General features: G+C 41.1%; 1 protein-coding gene and 1 long non-coding RNA gene across 10 annotated transcripts in view; one reads left to right on the top strand and one right to left on the bottom strand.

Annotated features, from left to right (window-relative positions):
• APBA1 (amyloid beta precursor protein binding family A member 1) overlaps positions 1-17,629 on the top strand; it is a 110,855-nt gene that overhangs the window by 53,065 nt on the left and 40,161 nt on the right. For 2 of the 9 annotated variants that reach the window (XM_082241548.1, XM_082241555.1), the window contains exon 1: positions 9,412-9,517. The exons of 3 other annotated variants lie outside the window; for them this stretch is intronic. The gene's annotated coding sequence lies outside the window, so the exon portion shown is untranslated. Of the gene's footprint in view, positions 1-3,244; positions 3,285-9,411; positions 9,518-14,604; positions 14,756-17,629 lie in introns of those variants that run through there. 4 more of the 9 variants (XM_082241554.1, XM_082241556.1, XM_082241550.1 and 1 more) reach the window with 3 other exon arrangements.
• Positions 6,509-9,364, bottom strand: LOC309542777. Its single transcript, XR_014224423.1, has 3 exons — positions 9,338-9,364; positions 6,991-7,084; positions 6,509-6,694 (listed from the first exon to the last, which is right to left on the bottom strand). It is a non-coding gene; the product is annotated as an uncharacterized lncRNA (long non-coding RNA).

A 17,629-nucleotide genomic window follows, 5' to 3' on the forward strand; every position in this document is an offset into this window, starting at 1 on the left:
AATAGCTACACCACTCTCACTGTGTTTATTCTGCAGTTATGCAGTTGTATTTTAAGGAATCTTTTGGAAGGAGAGGGTGGTGTCTACGCTATTTGACACACTCACATACACAGAGAAATAGACCATGCCTGCACTAAACGCTGGACCTGTGTAGAATGCTTCCATATATGGATGGGTTAGTGCTCCATCCATTGGTTTCCCCCCTCAATTGACAAACGTTTTTATGTTTATAGCAGAGCAAAATGTAAGAAAACATTAGAGCTGGTACATATTCAGGGCTTAACCATCAAGCCTCATGTATTTGGAATGTGAGTTGGAAAAGCTACAAGTTAGAAATTGTATTAATCTCTTAGGTTGAAATGTTAACAGATTTCTGTTAAATCCGAGTTTTCTAGGGCAGTTTTCATAGAGACCTCTTAAACGAATCCCTTGTGAATTCTGAACTGTTTTCAAAGGCCAATGCATGCTTGCTGATTTTGTTAGAAAACTAAGAACATAAATACAGTAAAGGCAATTTTTTGAATGGCAAAACCTATTTGGAATGTGTCCTCAGTTGAAGGTTAATTATTTAAAAGTTAGGACAAAATAGTTTCTCAATATCAGCTTTGAAGAGAGGCAAATTGCCCCTCTTCATATCAGTAAACTGCCCCTGAAGAATACAGATTTAAAACTTTTAGTAGTGGATTTAAATTTGCAGCTGTAAAAGTAAGAATGATCCTTTTCTTGGAATAGAAACAGATACTGGTCCATGGGGTCACGAAGAGTCGGACATGACTAAATGACTAAACAACAACAAAACAACAAAAAGTGAAATGCCATAAATTATCTATTATCCCAGGTTTACAGTATCCTCCTACATAAACTTCATGGAACTGTTTTAAGATATTTCTCTGTCTAATAATTCAGGCTATATTCACATGCCTTCCCTTGTTACAATCCATGTTAACCTTTTTATTACTATTTTTAATATTTTATTAAGCAATTTTCATTTATAAGAAGATAGAGTGAGAAAAAAGAAAGAAAAAAGTGAATGAGAATGAAAAAAAGAAACAATACCATACATTAATATACAGATGTGTATATTCTTATTCTCCTAATTCTGCTATTCTCCTAATCCACATACATATATAATGGTCAATAATCTAATATACTCTCTGTAAACTAATTCCAAATATCATTGTATTTATCCAATATAAGCTGTCAGTTCATATGTTGCTAATGTTGTCATGTCGTCAAGACATTGGTTAAGGGGAAATGTATCTCTATTCTCCCTATTCATCAGTATCATTCTCTTGGCCACCATTAGGGTGCATAGAATCCATTTTCACTTTCCTGTTGTCCGTTTCCATACAGTGGGTATATAGTCCAAGAGCATATTCACCTCTGAAAAGCCTATTTTTTTCCATAGAGTCTTGCTCATATAGTCCAGTTGTTATTGCTGTTTAGTCGTGTCCGACTCTTCGTGACCCCATGGACCAGAGCATGCCAGGCGCTCCTGTCTTCCACTGCCTCCCGCAGCTTGGTCAGACTCATGCTGGTAGCTTCGAGAACACTGTCCCACCATCTTGTCTGTTATCCCCTTCTCCTTGTGCCCTCCATCTTTCCCAGCATCAGGGTATTTTCCAGGGAGTCTTCTCTTCTCATGAGGTGGCCAAAGTATTGGAGCCTCAGCTTCACGACCTGTCCTTCCAGTGAGCACTCAGGGCTAATTTCCTTCAGAATGGATAGGTTTGATCTTCTTGCATTCCATGGGACTCTCGAGAGTCTCCTCCAGCACCATAATTCAAAAGCATCAATTCTTCGGTGATCCGCCTTCTTTATGGTCCAGCTCTCACTTCCATACATCACTACTGGGAAAACCATAGCTTTAACTATACGGACCTTTGTTGGCAAGGTGATATCTCTACTTTTTAAGATGCTGTCTAGGTTTGTCATTGCTTTTCTCCCAAGAAGCAGGCGTCTTTTAATTTCGTGGCTGCTGTCACCATCTGCAGTGATCATGGAGCCCCAGAAAGTAAAATCTCTCACTGCCTCCATTTCTTCCCCTTCCATTTGCCAGGAGGTGATGGGACCAGTGGCCATGATCTTCGTTTTTTTTATGTTGAGCTTCAGACCATATTTTGCGCTCTCCTCTTTCACCCTCATTAAAAGGTTCTTTAATTCCTCCTCACTTTCTGCCATCAAGGTTGTGTCATCTGCATAGTAACTGTGGGACACAGTAAAAGTATATGTTTCAAAGAAGCATTGTCCATATTACATTTCCAACAAAAAGCTACATTAGGCAGTTCTTTCTTATACTAACGTTGGGGAGTCCAGTAGATCTATAAAAAGTAACCGCTGGCTTTTTACTTTCAAATGAATTATCCAATTGCTCCAAAATTCATGTTAACTTAGGCAGTGCAAGATGTTCTCAAGGTATTGTGAACTCCTTTCAGCAGTTATGTAGAAATTGTAAATTAATTTTGGTCATAAATAATTTTAACATAATTTTCCATCATGAAAGGCTGACTTTCAATGCAAAGCAAACAGAACAAGACCCCACCCCTTCAGTTGTTTCAGCTTATATATAATTACTCCCTGTGCATTTCATATCTTAAAACATCTTTCTTTGTAATATTCAGTTATTCTTGGCAAATTAAAATGCAAGCATTTCCTTGCTGGAATAAAGATCAATCTAGTTCAGTAACAGAATTGCAGTACCATATTTTTCGCTCTATAGGACGCACCTTGTTTTAGAGGGGGAGAACAAGAAAGAAAAAATCTCCCCCTCTCTGCTCAGCGCCCCTTCAGCAAAGCGGCAGGAGAAACGGAGCCCCTTCCATTTCTCCTCCCGCTTCGCTGAAGGGGCGCTGCGCAGCTCACCCTCTCTGCTGAAGCCAGGAGAGTCTTGCTCTCCTGGCTTCAGCGAAAGCAACGCGAAGCCTCCGGAGTGCAGAGGGACCTCCCGCTGCACTCCGGAGGCTTCAGGCGGCTATCCCTGAAGCCTGGAGAGCAAGAGGGGTCGGTGCGCACCAACCCCTCTTGCTCTCCAGGCTTTAGCGAAAGCAACGCGAAGCCTCCGGAGCGCAGAGGAAGCGTTCCCTCTGCACTTCGGAGGCTTCGCGTTGCTATCGCTGAAGCCAAGGAGCCTGCATTCGCTCCATAAGATGCACACACATTTCCCCTTAATTTTTGGAGGGGGGAAAGTGCGTCTTATAGAGTGAAAAATATGATAACTTTTTCTTTCTTTCTTTCTTTCTTTTAGTTTTGAACTCTGCTGGTCCCCAAAATGTCTAATTACAAAGGTAAGAGAGAAGGCCTGGTCTATTACCTCTTGCTAGCTAGGGTTGCCATATTTTGAAGAGCAAAAACAAGGACACCTTTGCTGACTTCTACTTTTAACTATGGATCGCTATGACGAGACTCATTTTACATACGCATGAAAAAAGGGCATGTCCTGGAAAAGGAGGACATATGGCAACCGTTATAGCCCCCTTAGCGACTGCTTTGGGAAAAGTATAGAAGGCATGATTTGGTTGGTTGTAATTTTTTTATTATTATAAAATTATTTAAATACCACATTTACAGGCATAGCACTCCCAAGAAAGCTCACAATATGCAGTTGCAATTGAAATTATTCAACCCCCATTGCAAATCAGGTTTATTATCAAAATTTACAGACTTTTAGTTGCTTGCAATGAGCAAATCAAACAAAAGCAATTGAAATAGCTCAGCACAACAAATGCTTCAAGCTGTTTCCCCAATTTAGCTGAAATTGCAGCTCATTTTTGTATTAGTTCCTACACAATAAGGTGAAATGCCCATTTTTATAAAACTATGAATGTCTTTCTTAACTTTGTCCCTGACCATTTCTTTCTTGCATCCCTGACTGTTTCTTTTCTTGGATAGGTTTTAAAGATCTAAAACATTTTAAGTTTATTTTCATTTTGTTCACCTTTTTCTAATCAGCTAGCTTTAATTCTGTATAATTTTCCATTTGCAGTTACATCCCTCCTCCAGGGCATGATCAATCTGTATTTGAAGTGGGGGTGGGGAGGGGAAAGAGCTGTGGCATCATTCGGACATGGCATCCTTAGAAAACACATTCCTCTTTCTGCTTGGAGATGTAGATTCAGAGACTGCCATTCTTCATTAGGGTTTTAATTATGTTTAGAAAGCAAGCTGAATGTTTGCTCAGTTGTCCCTGATCAGCAAATTCAAGAAACAGAAAGCCACCCACTGCTTGAATGAAAGAGGAATGTGTCCTCAAGAGATGAACATAAGATGCCCAGCTCCAGATGCACTTTGTAACGGCAAGAGAAGCAAAAGAGCCCCGCCATGGGAACATGTTCTGCGCTTTGAAGCTCTGGCTCCTTTTGCTGCTCTTTGGAAATGCACATGTGGATTGCTTCACATATTAGACATATTTGAACAATTATATGAAGAAACTCCCCCTCCCCCCTGCCCTCTGATCAACCATAGTTTACCGCTTTTGTCTGAACTTAGAAATTACAGTTCCTTGTTCCAAAATAAGCCACAATCGTTCTATTATTATTAATTAATTTTTATACTGCCTTTTATTGAAAGATCACAGGTGTACAGCATAAAAAACCAAAATGCATAACAACAATACAAAATTTAACACACACCCCTGACACATTTTAAAAGCCATAAAAGGATCTTAAACCTACTTCAGATTGTGGTTTATTCTGAAACTGGCTTCCGTACTTTCCTGGAATGGGGAACTATGGTTAATTGGAGGGTTACTGGTTTGATCACTCGTGCTGTGAAGAGAAGAGCAAGGGGGCTTCGCAGGGGTGGGGTGAGGAGCAGAGCAAAAACATCATTCCTATCTCAGCTTAAGATTCTCCAAACCAGGGCATCATCTTCTCAGTCTTCTTGATTTCTTTCCCAAAAGAAGGTCTATTAGCAACCAGTAAGTAGATTAGTTGGTCCAGAGTGGGTTTTGTAAAGGAGCAGTTGCCAGACCGCTTCTTTCCAAGCACCAGCCACTTTCTCCCACATTCATGGCAACTTAGGCCTACCCAGTCTATGTTTCCTGAATGTGAGATCATCCCTGCCCATGATGAGTATCTGGAACAGTTGTCAAATTGTCTCTTCCACCACCTTCCCACAGCCAGTCTGGACTAATTTCCTTTGCAGGGATGGTTAGACCGGTGTGCAGTGCTCCACTGAATTGTTGCATTCTGGTCAGGACTCGAAGGAAGCCCTCCAGCTGTGTTGTTGAACTTTCACCAGAGGACATTGCAATGTCAGCTCAAGACATAGCCCTAAACAGGAGAACCTTCTGCATAGAGATCTTGCAATGTGTGAAGCAACCCTAGATGCTTTTTTTTATTCCGGCCTAGAGGGGTGGATAATGTATCTTAATGGAAGATGTGCATGCCATGAACACTGTTCTGATCATTGCTGGTCTGGAGCTGCTGTCACAAAAGCTGATGCACAAGTGTCTGTTTCTGGGATGAAATCTGTTGGATGATATCCTGTGTTGTGAGATGGGGAAGCTAAACAAATTCATCTTCCAGACAAATGCAGGAAAAAAAGTATTTTATGTATTCAGTATTTTTTGTAATGTCCAAACCCTTAACATGTGGAATATGTTATGTACCAGAATCAGAACTGTAGAGTTGAGAGGGACTGCAAGGGACATCTGGTCCACCTCCTGCAATGCAAGAATCTTAGCTAAAGCATTGGTGACAAACGGCCATCCAGCTTGAAGCCATGGGTTCAAGTCCCACCCTCCAGAGCAGGAGAAAACAAGCTTGCTCCAATTAATGGAGAAATTGTGGTGGGTCGGAGGATAGTATGGAAAGGTGCAGGATATTTAATAGCTTCTGGATGCTGCTGAGAATGTTGCTTATAACTCAACATTAATGGTAGTGAAAGTTTTGACCCTCATTCTCTCCAAGGAGTAATATCATTCCCTTTTAATACTATTTGTGGATGAAGTATGCTTGGGCCTCTGAGGAATACTGGCAGCTGGAACTGGAAGAAGCTGTTGGGATTAACGCCTGCCTCTTGACAGCATTATTTTCAAACAAATGTCAAATCCTTTAAACCTAGCAACAGGGAGGTGCTCTCTCTTTCGTCTGAGGGATAAGGGAGCAAGGGAAAAAGAAGAATGTGCTGATCCCTAATCCATTGCTTTCCACTAAAGCTCTGCTTTCTGGAAAGAGCCAGTATCACCTCTCCCCTCAAATAATATATTAGCAACCTAATTCTAAAATTAATAATCAGAACATCAGCATTAATGTTGCTGCCCTTTGGGGCTGTTGTTTTTAATGTAAACATTCACAGCAATGTTAACATTTTAAAGGTATTTTTAATTTTCAAAATGGTCTGCTTTTGACCATACAAAAAGTTGTAGCAGCTTTTGTCACCCTGATGCATGATGCATGTTCTTACGCCATTTGCATGCTTGCTTTTATTTTTTTTCAACAGATATTAGACTGCTTATGATGACATAACTCACATTTGAAATATTGTTTGAAATATGAAAGATACAAAATTTGAATGCTAAAATTCATTTCCTTGTTTTCATTGGGTTGCATTCAACAACTTCATAGTCAAAATAAACCCAATCCAATCTATGTAGAGTCCATTGATAACAGTGAGTATTCTGAGTGGGACTTTGCTGGACACATTCCAGTAAATCCTAAGTGATTCCCCCAGGAGTGACGTTATTTTAAACATTCTGAAAAGCAAAGAGGGTGGATTCAGTTCTCCAAATGCAACTTAGAAGCATAGAATCACATGATGTGTAAGATTTTTCTTATTTATGGATTAAATTTGTATACCACCCTTTCTCTGCCTGTAGATCCCAGAGTGGTTCACAACCGGCCACCCTTGGACTGCTGCTCTGGATTTCTGATCAGATGCCAAAGTGTGGATAAGACTTCTGTCCACCATTTGGCAGGAGAGCACAGTGGTCATAAATTACTGTTTGTGAATGTTTATCTACCTCCTCTACAGCGTCTAAAGTATTCTTACTTCTGATTGAATTGCTGTTATTGAAAGGAGTGTCAAAAAGACATGTTTTCATGAAGGGCCACTTCACATGGTAGTTTTGTTTAGCATGTACATCCTAAAAACAAGTGAAAGGGACAAATGGATGTTTTGAAAGAAATGTACATATGCTGACATAAAAGATGTGTACAGATAGCAAAAAAGCTAGAATTTGTTGTGTATACAACATTCATTTGCACTGAATTGCATTTGCCGTTTTACTGCTCTTTTCCAGAGTTTAAAGAGCTCTTTTTACACTACTTCATCCGCCTGCCAAGGCGCGCCATCGCTCCCTGAAAGAATCCCAGGGCTGGGTTGCATCCATCTCTTTTTCATATCTTTGGTTCTCCTGTGGCTTTAGGCCTAGTGGTTGGTGTGTGTTACTAAAACAGGAAATTAACAGTGCACCAGCAAGACCCACTGAAGTCACAACTAACTTGCCCCATGCAGTTTTTAGTTATTAAATTGTAAGTTACTTTACAGTTCCTTCAGTATCATAAACGAGCCCTATATATTGAATCCTTGGCAGTTAGCAAATGTATAATTCAGTTTCTTAAAAGGCAGGCAATATATTGATTAAATTATGTATATGTATATGTAAATTATGTATATATATTTGCATATATTTTAAAATTGTTCTTTTTAAAGTTTATCCTAGCTTTATGGTAACTGAATTTTGGCCATTGGTTACAGCTGTATCTTAAGCCCACTGCCTCATCCACAGGGAAAAGGCTGAGGCTCAGTGGGACAGCTTGTGATTTTTTTTCAATTCATAAGTTCAATCTTTGGAGTTTCCAGCTGGAAAGCTGGAAAAGGCTTTTGTCTGACATCATGAAGAGCTTCAGCTTACCTTGGAGGTAAGATGAAATATTCACTTGCAGTGATAAGCTGAAAGATGGGAGCATGGGGGTGGTGGCCAAGGAAGCCCCACAGATTGGTTTCTTAATCTTCAGGGGTTTGGATATGTTTCTTAATGTGCTGAAGGCAGAGAGTTACCACTGCAGATATGAGGCAGCAAAAGGTTGTAGCTGGTCTCTCCTGAATTGTTTTTAACAAGCTTTGCTGCATCTTCTGTACTCAGCAGTTGCCTGGCAGCATTCCTCATGGAGAATGGCCCAGTAGGAATGGCAGTGTTAGGACATAGCATTGTTCCCAGGGGACATCTTTGATAGGGGGCAGGTTTTTTTATTTCTTTATAAAGAATGCCCCTGGAAGGGCACTGCAGCATGATGTAGCATTCCCATTGCTCCATGCTCAATGAGGAACACTGCCCTGTAGCAGCTGACACTTTTTGTCATGGTGTCACAGCTTGAAGCAAATCTTTTTTTTAAGAAAGACCAGCTGCAGCCCTCTGTCGCTTCAATATCTACAATACTGAGCTCCCATGAAAAATTAAAGAAATCCCCCACCCGCTCTGGCCCTTCCCCCCCACTCTTTGGTGGGTAGAGCTGTCCTGCTCTCTATCCTGGTTTTGTTGCAACCATACTTCAGTATGATGGCAGCAAATTGTGATTATTGTTAACCAAGAATGGTCAGCCCTGGTGAATGCTAAACATTAGGTTGTCTGTTTTGGATGTGAAAGTTGCATATGATTAGAGCAGGGGTCTCCAGCATACTGCCCTCTAGATATTACTGGACTCCCATAAGCTTCAGCTAGCCTGATGGGATGATGGGTGTTGTGGTTCAACATTATCTGGTGGTGCAATGGCTTCCTCTGGGTTAGAGCAAATCTGAAGGAATGCTGGGAATCCATGCGGGAGAAAAGGAGAAGGGGACAGAGTCTGTGGCACATTTTAGTCATGGTTTGAACCCTGAGAAGTGTGACGTCTGAATGGAGACATTCTGCTGCCTGTGCCTCCCTAAGCATAGGCAAATTGGAAATGGATGGTTCAGTTTGTCTTGTCCAGGGCCTGAGAAAAAATGGAAGCAGGAGGGAAGGAAACAAAGGCTGTGATGAAAAAATGCCCAGAAACTCCAGAAGACGTGAAGCAAATAGCTTTATTTTGTTACTGTCCTGGTTTAAAAGAGGAAAGTTAACAGTCTGCTTTTTGCCCTCAAACTATACTGTCCTATCAAGAAAGGCTGTGGTGACTGTGAGGGCCAATGAATGAATACTGATTTTAATCTCTGGAATACAGATTTTAGCTGAGGGAGTGTTATTTTTAATGTAAATAAGTTTATAGGGAATTTTTAATTACATACACTTCTTCATGCAGAGGTGGCATATGTTGCTGTTGTTCACTTTGCTGTCTGGTCTTTGACTGCAAGATAGATAGATAGATAGATAGATAGATAGATAGATAGATAGATAGATAGATAGAGTCTGCCCTACCTTTTGAGCCCTATTGTTGGTCTTTGCTGGATGGTAATAGAACATGTGTGGAATGTGGAATGATGTCACAAACTGACAATACCATAGTTTTTTTAAGTTATGTAGAACTCCCACTAGAAGCTTCGTAGGAGATTGCTCGGCATATATCATCCTAAGATTCCACATGGAAAAAAAGAGATGGTAGGCAGAGGCTTATATTCAAATCCTTTTTACATTTGCTAAAATATGCAAACAGATGTCATTATATAGACATCTTGTGGACTTGAAGATGGTACATTTAAGACTGAATTTATTAGTTTTGTCTGTCATGTTTTGTCTTTAAGTTGGACACTTTGAATGCTGGATTTGGTAGAAATGTGTGAGTACCTTTATTCAATCATATACATGTGAACTACAGAAATTATTTGAAAGCCTTAACCAAAATAGCCACCTTGGGGCATCTTTGTACAGAGTGACAGGATAGGAATACTTCAGCTAATAACGACTTTTCTTTATGAAGAGTTGCTGTATGAAATTCCTTGATCTTTAAAGTAAAAAATAATTCTCCTTAACCTGGTTAACATGACTGCTTTTGTAATGAGCTTTATACATGAAGGTCGTTAACTATATGCACTAGAAATAGTATCGTGAATGAAAGGCAGATGGTGAGATTTTGCTCTCCATCAAAAGGACAACAATAATACATATACAATATTTGAAAGCCTATGTGTTATCCCCCCCCCCCATGAAGGAAATTGTTTTCATGCAAGAGCAAGAAAAATTGTATATGGGAGCAATGGAGGAGTGTGGAACACAATTAAAAATTCTACCTTTGAAAATGTATTTCCCCACATGTTGGATTCATTCATCACTCCATGTCTGTGCTGCTCCCATTACAAAAGTAATTGAGGTTGTTCCTTTGCAACAAGAGAGCTACATATCTGTGCTAATTCCTTTTACCAAATAGCATTTGTCACAGACCATCAGAGGAATAAATTGAATTTCAGACAAACCTAGATTCCCTGTGAAATAGTTCCATACAGACGCTTTCAAACTACAAAAATATGTACAAGCAAATACAAATAATGTATGTTTGTGAAATTAGGCAGAAAAGCGATCACTTGTGTCTTGGAGCTCTCTTAGCCATTGGCTGGGCTGCTTTGATTTCACAGTATGCCACATTTGCCAAATCCTTATACAGTGGTGCCTCGCAAAACGAAATTAATTCGTTCCGCGAGTTTTTTCGTCAAGCGAATTTTTCGTCTTGCGAAGCACGGTGTCGGAAAAGTTTTGGGAAAGCTTCAAAAATCACCAAAAACCTCAAAAAAGGCTACCACACCGCGTTCTATGAGTTGCTCCTCGAAGTCAAGTCGCAACTGTATTAACGGTGTTAAAAAAAAGGAAATAGTGGATATAGCCTACCTTGATTTCAGCAAGGCATTTGACAAGGTGCCCCATGGTATTCAGAAATGATATCTAAAGAAGTGGAAGAGACTAAACAAGAAAAAGAGAAAGTAAAGTTGGAAAGTACCAACCAGAAGCTGACATCTGTGGAATACAAGCAAGGAGACTTTTGGATCATATTTACCACAAATCTGCGAAAGATGCAAAAGACGAAGGAGGAGGTCCCGGGAGTTTATGGAATACAGGAACTTAAAATAAAGAAATATGATTGGGGCCTCCACTCTGACTTTGACTCTGAAGATGCAGGCTTTGTGGAAATTTTCCAGCAGCTGTTTGCAAATGTCCTTGTGGGAAGAGAAGATGGTCTGATGGTGACAGAACTCTTTCCAGATTTGATGACCGACATAAAGGACTACCAACAAGACCGGCGGAGAGGGACTGAAAGAGACTTGAAAGCCTCGGACGTGAGGAACCCAGGCTAAGAGCTGCTATTCTGGACATGTATTGGGAAGGGACGAAAACCGGGGATGGGAGGGAGGGAAGAATAGAATTTTAAAAACACTCAAGACTTTTGGGTTTAGTTAATACGACCTTTAACTAAGATAAAATGAGAAATCGATGGAAGAGAATTTGAGTCCAACTTAGGAAAAATTTATTTTCTTTATAAAAGAGGTAATATTAAGATGGTTAAGAGGAGAAATACCAATTTGCTGACACAATTTTGGGAATTGGGATGCATGAGGGTGGGTGGGGGGAAGTCAGGGAACAGGGTTAGGAAAGTAGGATTTTCTGAAATTATACATGTTTTTGTCTTTTGTCTTTTCTGTGTGTGTTTTGTCTTTATAAAAGGTGAAAAACCAATAAAAATTTTATATATATATAAAAAAGAATAAGAGAGACCTCATTGTGGAGTTTACTATAGATCCCCAAGCCAAACGGAGGACATAGATGATGCCTTCCTGGAACAGATGGCCAAGTATGCAAAAGGAAGGGAGATAGTAGTAATGGGGGACTTCAATTACCCGGATATTTGTTGGACGTCAAACTCAGCCAAGAGCATAAGGTCAAACAGATTCCTCACTGGCCTTGCAGACAACTTCATTGTCCAGAAAGTGGGAGAAGCAATAAGAGGAACAGCCATTTTAGATCTGGTCCTAACCAATGTCGATGACCTGGTTAGTGGGGTAGATGTAGAAGGATCATTAGGCGCGAGTGATCATGCTCTTCTGAAGTTTACTATACAGCGGAAAGGAGCAGCCAAGCATACTAGGACTCAATTTCTTGACTTTAAGAAAGCCGACTTCATAAAACTTAGGGAAGTGCTGGGTGAGATCCCATGGACAGCAATACTAAAAGGAAAGGGAGTTCATGATGGCTGGGAGTTTGTTAAGAGGGAGATAGTAAAAGCACAACGTCAGGCAATACCAATGAGACGGAAACATGGAAGGTGCCTAAAGAAGCCAGGGTGGCTATCTAAAGAACTTTTAACTGAATTAAGATTTAAAAAGGATGTGTACAAAAAATGGAAAAGGGGGGAAACCACCAAAGAGGAATTCAAACAAATAGCCAGCACGTGTAGACACAAAGTCAGAAAAGCTGAAGCACAGAATGAACTCAGGCTTGCTAGAGAGGTTAAAAGCAACAAAAAAGGCTTTTATGGGTATGTTCGTAGCAAAAGGAAGAACAAAGAAACAGTGGGGTCACTCAGAGGAGAAGATGGTGAAATGCAAACAGGGGACACAGAAAGGGCTGAACTCCTCAATGCCTTCTTTGCCTCAGTCTTCTCCGATAAAGAAAACAATGCCCGACCTGAAGAATTTGGAGCAAATGATTCAGCAAAGGAAACACAGCCCAGAATAACTAAGGAGATAGTACAAGAATATTTGGCTAGTTTAGATGTATTCAAGTCTCCAGGGCCAGATGAACTGCATCCAAGAGTATTAAAAGAACTGGCAGATGTGATCTCAGAACCACTGGCAGTCATCTTTGAGAATTCCTGGAGAACAGGCGAAGTCCCGGCAGACTGGAGGAGGGCAAATGTTGTCCCTATTTTCAAAAAGGGGAAAAGAGAGGACCCAAATAATTACCGCCCAGTCAGTCTGACATCAATACCAGGGAAGATTCTGGAGCAGATCATTAAGCAAACAGTCTGTCAGCACCTAGAAAGGAATGCTGTGATCACCAATAGTCAGCATGGATTTCTGAAAAATAAGTCATGTCAGACTAACCTGATCTCATTTTTTGACAGAATTACAAGCCTGTTAGATGAAGGGAACGCAGTGGATGTAGCCTACCTTGATTTCAGCAAGGCATTTGACAAGGTGCCCCATGATATTCTTGTAAAGAAGCTGGTAAAATGCGGTCTTGACTATGCTACCACTCAGTGGATTTGTAACTGGCTGACTGACCGAACCCAAAGGGTGCTCATCAATGGTTCCTCTTCATCCTGGAGAAGAGTGACTAGTGGGGTGCCACAGGGTTCTGTCTTGGGCCCGGTCTTATTCAACATCTTTATCAACGACTTGGATGATGGACTCAAGGGCATCCTGATCAAATTTGCAGATGACACCAAACTGGGAGGGGTGGCTAACACCCCAGAGGACAGGATCACACTTCAAAACGACCTTGACAGATTAGAGAACTGGGCCAAAACAAACAAGATGAATTTTAACAGGGAGAAATGTAAAGTATTGCACTTGGGCAAAAAAAATGAGAGGCACAAATACAAGATGGGGGACACCTGGCTTGAGAGCAGTACATGTGAAAAGGATCTAGGAGTCTTGGTTGACCACAAACTTGACATGAGCCAACAGTGTGACGCGGCAGCTAAAAAAGCCAATGCAATTCTGGGCTGCATCAATAGGAGTATAGCATCTAGATCAAGGGAAGTAATAGTGCCACTGTATTCTGCTCTGGTCAGACCACACCTGGAGTACTGTGTCCAGTTCTGGGCACCACAGTTCAAGAAGGACACTGACAAACTGGAACGTGTCCAGAGGAGGGCAACCAAAATGGTCAAAGGCCTGGAAACGATGCCTTATGAGGAACGGCTAAGGGAGCTGGGCATGTTTAGCCTGGAGAAGAGGAGGTTAAGGGGTGATATGATAGCCATGTTCAAATATATAAAAGGATGTCACATAGAGGAGGGAGAAAGGTTGTTTTCTGCTGCTCCAGAGAAGCGGACACGGAGCAATGGATCCAAACTACAAGAAAGAAGATTCCACCTAAACATTAGGAAGAACTTCCTGACAGTAAGAGCTGTTTGACAGTGGAATTTGCTGCCAAGGAGTGTGGTGGAGTCTCCTACTTTGGAGGTCTTTAAGCAGAGGCTTGACAACCATATGTCAGGAGTGCTCTGATGGTGTTTCCTGCTTGGCAGGGGGTTGGACCCGATGGCCCTTGTGGTCTCTTCCAACTCTATGATTCTATGAAACAAACTTGCAAGACGTTTTCGTCTTGCGAAGCAAGCCCATAGGGAAATTCGTCTTGCGAAGCAGCTCAAAAACCGCAAAACCATTTCGTCTAGTGAGTTTTTTGTCTTGCGAGGCATTCGTCTTGCGGGGCACCACTGTAGTTGCTGAAGGGGAAGGGTCAGTTATCACATTTTCCTGAACACTGACAAGGAAGAGTATTTTCCAAAGACTAGCAATCAGAGTCAATTGGTATAAGGAAAGTAAAAGTTCGGTTGGACTAAGCAATAAATAACAATCAATCAGCAAGCAAGCAAGCAAGCAAGCAAGCAAGCAATAAATGTCATGTATAGACATTGGAGAAATAAAACCTTGAGAGCTTTGGTGGGGGGGGGTCACAGGGGCAGGGGGAGGTGACTGTAGGATGTTGGTTTGGAAAAAACCCTGTCCGAATTATGAATTGTTCTTGTGCAGTCACTAGAGAAGTTCTGCAAGAAGCCAGGAACGCCAGAGGCCAAGCCATCCATCAGGGTCTGAGCTCAGAGCCAGGAGTGCTTAGAAAGCCCTTCCTGCTATGTGCCGTCAGCAAATATTGGGAGAGAGAGCTACATTTTCCTGCAATGTTGTTTGTCTTTATTTGCAAAGCCATGTGATACCTAATACTTCTCTTGTCGATGGAAAATTACAGGAAGGCATTTGAATATAATTTTATATGTGTTTAGGAGAGAGGAGAGCATCTCATAGAAATACGATGCCTGCAGCAAGACTACTTTTTGTGACCATTTGAATGATTAATCTGTGTCCTTTAATTTAGTCCTCTTGTAAAAATGGGTTTCACTCTTTTACATTTGTTAGGGTAAACCTCTGTATTAAGCAGCCATTGCCAGAAAAGCTTTCTATAAGGTTTCACACCAGGTTCCCCCTAAAATAGTTTAGTGTCAGACTTCGTGATATAAAATATTTTATCAAATTATTGACTTTCTGCTCTTCCCCATTGAAGCCAGAGGCTGGGATTGGCGCATCTAGTGACAAATGTCTGCTTCTCTCATGGGCTTGTTGCCTGGCCTGGGATTTTTTCCCTTATTGTAAAATGGGAATAAGTATGCTGTATCTCACATTATTCTGAATGCAGTAAAGATGCTAAAATGCTCTAGGAGCTAAAAACATCATAAAGTTAATAGTAGTTTGGTGAGAAACAGTACTTTGAAAGATGTCTACCATTTAACTTCTTGTCCTAGGGTGGCGTGCAGGCCGTGGCCTAATTGCAAAAGCTCTGCAGAGCTCTCAGTTCAGGCCTTGGGCAGGGGCTGCTCCCTGGATGGGCTGGGGGGGGGAGAGGAAAAAGGGGGGGTCCTCCTCTGGCCCCTCTCACGGCTGACATTAGCTCTGCCCACAGAGGAATGTGACTCTCAACAGAAAACAGGTTGCCCACCCCTGATTTAAATTAAGATGTATTACACTTGATCTTAGCCAAAAGGCCGAGAAGCCTTTATAAGATGGAAGCAAAATCCTGTGTTCAGTCCTGGGCACTTCTTACATATGATTGTGCATATGACTGCTTGTTGGATTGCTCTCTCTCTTGCTACTTTTTCATTTGTAGCTGCTTCTACTTAATATCTGGTTTTGAGGTGGGAAGCTTTCATGCCTGCTTATATCCTTCTGCGTAGCTTCTTTACAGAATTTGTATGGAACAAATGGTACTCTTGAGTCACAGAAGCCTCTTGATAGCTGATTAAAATCAAGTTGGACATTATGCATGTGTGTATGTTTTACAATGCATACTCAAGGTGATACTGCTTATTTTCATTTTAATTCAGCATTAAGACAGCTCTGTTGCATATATTAAAGTATGCATTCCTAAGTTTAACATTTTAATTAGCCATGACTTGAAAATAGTGTTGGTATGTTTGGATGAATTAGGTTGTTTTCAGGTGTCTAACCAAGGACTCTTCACACAACCTGGCTCACTGGATGGTATTCTTCTAATGAGTTTCATCAGTGCAAGGATTTCCAGTTGTGCAACAAGGCCTCTCCTTGTGTGGGCCCTCTGCCACCCCCAAATCAGCTCTAGAAGGTGGGGGAAACTCCTAGAACTGATTTAGGGGGTGCACAGAGGGAGGGGGAAAACATCTTCTTGCACTAGGAGAAATCCTTGCACTGAAAGAATGTTCACCTTAGCACAGTGTTGGATTTTACCCATTATTTCTTCTAGGCTCCAAATGACTGGCGTTGATTCCTTCAGATGTGTCAAATACACTGTTTAAAAGATTTATATCCTGCCTTTCCGCTATTACTGTACAGTACTCATTTGAGATCACAAAGCATACATACATCAAGTGATGTTATAAATCCCAGCTGCTCTTGGATGTCAATTTCAATTAAATTTAGAGGACGTGAAAGTGCTATGTAAAAAGCCCCTTGAAGTCTACTCAGGTGCCAGTATCATGAGACATTTATGAAAATTACAGACCTTTCCCTGGATCCAAGTTGACCAATTTGTTACTGAAGGTGTTTGTATGTGGAGACATCATAATAAATACCACAGCTGCCTTAAAGTGCAGAGACATAAGTGAATGTGAACATTCAGTGCAAATACAGAAACTTTGAGTGTGCATATTTTTAATTTGTGAATTTTGCAAAATTATTTTGATGGCAGCTATTTCCTAAAGTTGATTTTAGCTGAAGTGTGCTTATTCTTTTTTTTTAATGGGATGGGATTGCCTTTGCCCACACAATTGCTAAAGTTAGTTTGCAGTTATTCTTGGTCTGTGGAATGAATTTATGGGGTACACACGACCACATTTTCACTCAGTGTTCCCTGAGATGTGATTATGATGGAAGAGGAAATAAAAACCATCTTTCGACTTCCTTCAGTGAGACCAAAAGTGCCTTGCCCCTCTGCTTATGCTCTCGTATCCTCCTTCTCTCTCGATTGAAAGGCTGGTAGCTAATATATAGATGGGGGGGGGGAGAGAGAGAGAGAGAACACCCTCTTATTGACCTCTGCCCATGCCCAGGGAATCCTCAGAGCCTGGCAGTGGTGACCTGTCTAAGATGCACACCTTGGCTAGGAAGCTCTCTCCCATCCCAGCCTTGGAATTTGGTCCCACCATTTTGAAATTGTTTTTCTTATCTCTGTAATGAATTATCCTGGCAGCTGCTTAGAGATGGTTGTTGCCGCTTCTTCGTACAGTAACCGAGGGATCAAATATAGTGTGTGCTTCCAGACTATCCAGTGCTAACAAAATTCCCCCCCCCATGACATAGCAGGAGCATTTAAGTGTTAGATTCACAGATTTCTGGCTCTACATCAGTGCTATCGGTGTGCTAAATATTTATTGGCATAGCACATCCATTTATAGTCATTTCAAGTTATAAATGTTCCTGTTTGACAAACACCTTCCCCCCTTTCTCTAAATGGCCATAAACCAAAAGCTGTAATTTTTACTTCCCCTTGAGTGTATGGCATGATGACTCTTTGTGTTCCTCATTTATAATG

This window comes from Podarcis vaucheri, assembly GCF_965113315.1.
Source record: "Podarcis vaucheri genome assembly, chromosome: 11".
Lineage (NCBI taxonomy): Eukaryota > Metazoa > Chordata > Lepidosauria > Squamata > Lacertidae > Podarcis > Podarcis vaucheri.